This window comes from Salvia hispanica, chromosome 4, assembly GCF_029641045.1.
Source record: "Salvia hispanica isolate PSC_SH4W2 chromosome 4, Shi_PSC_v1, whole genome shotgun sequence".
NCBI lineage: Eukaryota > Viridiplantae > Streptophyta > Magnoliopsida > Lamiales > Lamiaceae > Salvia > Salvia hispanica.
In genome coordinates, this window is record NC_142695.1 from 10,871,661 (window position 1) to 10,876,344 (window position 4,684).

General features: G+C 35.6%; 2 long non-coding RNA genes across 2 annotated transcripts; one reads left to right on the top strand and one right to left on the bottom strand.

Moving 5' to 3' along the window:
* Positions 1-375: 375 nt before the first annotated feature.
* On the bottom strand, positions 376-3,408 carry LOC125196582 (uncharacterized). The gene is made up of 3 exons (XR_007171908.2): positions 2,577-3,408; positions 1,203-1,269; positions 376-618 (listed from the first exon to the last, which is right to left on the bottom strand). It is a non-coding gene; the product is annotated as an uncharacterized LOC125196582 (long non-coding RNA).
* LOC125196581 (uncharacterized) lies at positions 1,476-3,436 on the top strand. Its single transcript, XR_016137531.1, has 2 exons — positions 1,476-2,152; positions 2,245-3,436. It is a non-coding gene; the product is annotated as an uncharacterized LOC125196581 (long non-coding RNA).
* Positions 3,437-4,684: the final 1,248 nt, after the last annotated feature.

The window sequence follows — 4,684 nt, forward strand, 5'->3', positions numbered from 1 at the left end:
AAAATATGGTAAAAACGTGTACCGTAAATCGTAATTATCAAGGTGGCTCATTTTAAAGGCCCACTTTAATCTAGTAAAGTTTAAATAAACATTGTGTTACTAATATTTACCATAATGCGCTGATTATTATTCTTATCTCGTATCTGTGGTCTTCACTCCCCTTTTACACCGCCCTCTTCACTCATTCATGGAAGATTACCGTTGCTTCTCACCATACAATCGTGTGCTTTTTTCGTTGTTGATTTTCAATGGAGATTTTTTGTCACGACCGAACTTGCTAAGGATAGCACAGTCGGGGAACCGTGACTAGGGGCGGGGATATAAGAAGCGGGGAAAGAAGTAAGGGAGAATAAAATCAAACATTGGTTGGAGACATGACTAATCAAGTACTGATACATAGAGGAAAAGATACTCGTTTATGAAAACTCGAGTAATTATTTGTAAAAGTTTTCAAAATACCAGAGTTTTCAACAAAATAGAATTGAGTCTTTTAAGATGCATAGCGGAAGGAAAAGAACGCGGTTCCATGTACGGAGACATGAACCTCCGAGAGTCCTAATCTGACCGAATAAAATGTATTGTCTCAATAGCACTTCCTCCACCACTTCGCTGCTCAACCTGCACATTTAGAAATATATGCAGGGCTGAGTACAAAAGTACTCAGTGAACACATTGCCGAAAAATACAAATATACATTTGAAAATATTGTCAAGCCATTATCACAGTAACACTCAGGGGTTTTATTAAAAAGACCTGAGCTTACTAAAAATTATTTTTCGACTGCAGTCCATTTTCTTTCTGTATTTTTCCATATCTGATCATCTTGTGCCGTAGAGATGGTGTTCTCTCACGGTCACATCAACATTCTTGTGCCGTAGAGATGGTATTCTCTCACGGTCACATCAACATTTTGTGCCGGGAAGGTGGCCACCTTCCTCGGTCACCAGACCATAGGTCTTCTGTGCACACTAGTCCGAGTAGGGACACCACCCTCACTTGGACCCGAATTCGATTCACATATCATCATTCATAACTCACTTGGCATCACGCCAAAACAGATAGGCATCATACACAAAACATTTATGGCAAGACAACATCATTTGAAAATGAGCAACGAACATAAGTTCGAGTTTTCACAAAATAATACTTCAAAAATAATTTGTATTTTTATCCACATTAGTATGTAGGATAGAAAAGTTCACCTCGTCCGTTTAATTTTCCTCAACTTGAATTTCTTGCTCCGACGTTAACTTGCGGAGATAACCCTTTCTAAAACATCACAATATAATAATACACTAATTAGACTCAAGGAGAAATCTACTTAAATTAGAGTGCATGCCTCACAATTACTTCCATTTTTCTTATTTCACTAAAATCCATATTTTATTTGATGCTCTTCTTCCACTATTCTCGGGCTTCGACGGAATTTGGATCTATGCCTCTTTTACTTTGAAAATTTACTCTTAAGCAACATATTAAAATATCAAAAGATCAATTATTTAGCTTAGTTACACCATTACAAGAAACAACGTAAAATATATTAATTGAACTTTAATTTAAAATATAGACTAAAATTTAATATTAAATTTCCTCCAAAAGATATTATTTCCGAAATTGGGCTAAGTCCCTATCATTTTCAGTCCAAATGATAATTTAATTTGGGAATTGGGCTTCTCTTCATTTGTTTATTGCAGCCACAATTGTTAAAGGGAGTTGGGCTCAAATTTAAATTATTCCACTCCCTTAACCCAAGTAACTAATTCATTAGTCCAACAACAATAAAATAAAACCCATATATAAATACCATTTCATCTTCCTCCTTAATTTACCATAAGCCTAAAATGAGAGAGACTCCCCCCTTTCACTTGCTGCTACCGCCGCCGCCATCCTCAGCGCCACCGTCCGCCGTCGCCGCCTCCGGCGGCGTCTCTCTCCCCCCCCCGACTCTTCCTCTCTCTCTTTCTCTCCCCACTCCCTCTTCCTTTCTCGGCCCTGCTCACGCCGCCGCTGCCCCCTCTCTCTCCCGATCTGCCCGCTGCTGTGCATGCACAGGCAGCGGCTTCGCCGCTTCTTCTCCGCGCCTCACGCTGCCGGAGCAGCTTCCCGGCGCCACTCCAGCCCCGGCCGCTGCCTTCTCACCGACTCCCGAGAGGTAAGTTAGGAAAATTCTATTCTATTTCCTTTTTGGTTTTATTTCTAAAGATTTAATCTTTGATTTAAAAGTTTGGTGATTTTAACTTGTAGAATTGTGATGGTGGTGGAATCAGTGACTTATCGGGGTGGGGGCTGCCACTGTCGTCTCCGAAGAGCCGTTGCCGGAAACCCGACAGATTCGTACTCATGAGATAAGCTTTCTCATTCTTTCTAGTTATTAAGGCAGAAGGATTCTACTTTGGTTCTACTTACTGAATTTGGTGACTTAGTGAGTATATGCCTTGCTATTTGGAAGACTCAATGGTGAAATATGTTGTTAAGCTTGTTGTGTATTGTTAGTGTTATTTGGGCAGATTCTATTTTCAAACTATATATGCATATGCTTGTACATATATGAAAGAAAAGAAAGGCTTGGGATTTACCTTTTGGTGTGAAAAAGTGTTGTTGTATCGTTGGACTTGACTCTACAATTGTGTGCAAATCTCCATCCTCCATCCTCCATCCTCGTACTCCTCTATTCTTTGTTGTGTTGGTATGTGTGTGTGAAGAGAATTTTAGAATGTTTGATAGTGATGTGTGCTTGAAAGTGCAAAGACTTGGGGTTTATATACTTGATGTTCCTTTGCAAGTTGCTATGCAAATGGGGGAGCTTAAACTTGGGGAAGGTTTTAACATGGGGGAGGTTTTACCTTGGGGAGTTTTGCTGCCAAAAATCTTTTCAAAGATTGTGTTTGGATTTGGGGTAAATCAATTCTACTCAATCTACTATTGGATTTGATATCTTATTTGTTTACATGGCATAATCTACTCCGTCTAATCTTGTGATGAAATCTTCAAAGGTTATATGCATTAAATGCACACAACCCACTTGCAAATTCCTACTTATATCTCATCATATCTTATTCGATATAATACGTGAATCTTCATAAATGAATGCCTAGGTAAATCTTTGAGAAAATCCTCAAATCCATATTGCTACTGTATATTTTGATCTTGGCATTAAGTCCAAGATCTTATATGATTTCTACTAATTTTTCCCATTTTACGGAGGAACATTCATTTGCAGATGTCGGTGATGTGTTGGACTTTGTTGGGATGTGAGCAGTGTCGTCAAATGGGCTGTCCGAGACTTGCACATCTTTCGCTTCCGATTGTAATAGGCTAGGCTTTGATTATTTTGTAATATTGGACTTGAGTCATGTATCGGATATTACAACTTTCTTTGAATTTATTCTTTGGATAGTTAATGACAATAATTGCTAAATAGCACAAAAGTTTATTAGCTGTCTCGTCTATATTTTCTTAAGTCAATGTAAGATTCTTTTAAATTTTAGTGCCGCTTTGAAATATCTAATATTTGCTATATCGTGCTTTTATTTAGTGTGGTAAAATCCTTTCAAAGTTTTGGGTTGTTACATTTTTCGGCTAGTAGTTAGTTATTTGGATGTTGTCGGGGGCGCCTCCATCCTCTTCATGCTTTATCTTCTGAAATTTTTGGTAAGCACTCCATCTTCTTCGGAGTAGCGTCCATATTCTTTGTTCTCCAGCGACGCTTTATAGAATATTCACTGTCAAATCGTCAGGAATTTTGGTGCATAGCGGCGGTAGCGGAGGTGGCTGAGAGAAGAGAGAATGAAGAATGAGTATATACATGCTCGTTTATATATGATTGGGTGATGTTATGAATGAATTTAAGTAAAAGACTCTTTGTTTCAAATTCTCAACTCTTTATTTTCATATTTATTGTTATAATTAAAAACGGCTGAATTGAATAAATGATTTTAAATTAATAGAGAAGTGTAACTGCTGTCATTATATATGAAACTAATACAATTATCCTAATGATGATTTGGAAACGCCATAATGTATATAAATGTAATAATATATTATAACTGTAACCGCCACAATTTATGAACATGTATGTTTATGAAATAAAAGAATTGTTCAACGGAAGGCAACGTCTATACTATAGTTTTTATTCTTATTAACTATACTTTTTATTTTCTTATTTTTTTCGTATCATATACATGTTTCCTAACTATGAGTTTTTTACTTTTATTTGAAATTTAAAAAATATTAGACTTGGTACGATTTATTTTTTATTTTAAAACTCTTCAAATATGTTAATTTATATTATATGTAATAAAGTTTCATTGTATATTTCCTCTTTGATTCTTAGTCACACATTTGCCTTTATTTGTGTATCTTATTTTGATTAATACATGCATATTCTTAAATATAAGCATCATTATCTCCTATTTGTCCTATGTTTTATTATATTTTACTCTACTCATATCGGAAATAAAAATGTGTAAAATTGTTTGTCGAATGTGAAATATTTCATTTAGAGTGGATGAGAGAAATACAGGTCGAATGTAAAATTGTTATTGTTTATAATGTTTTGAATACTTATTTTAATTAACATTTATTTTTAACTATAAACATTAGTATCTAAATTATAATATTATGAAAATTTTCATCTATTTGTTGAGACATAACATTAGGATGGATCATAATATTAAATTAAGGG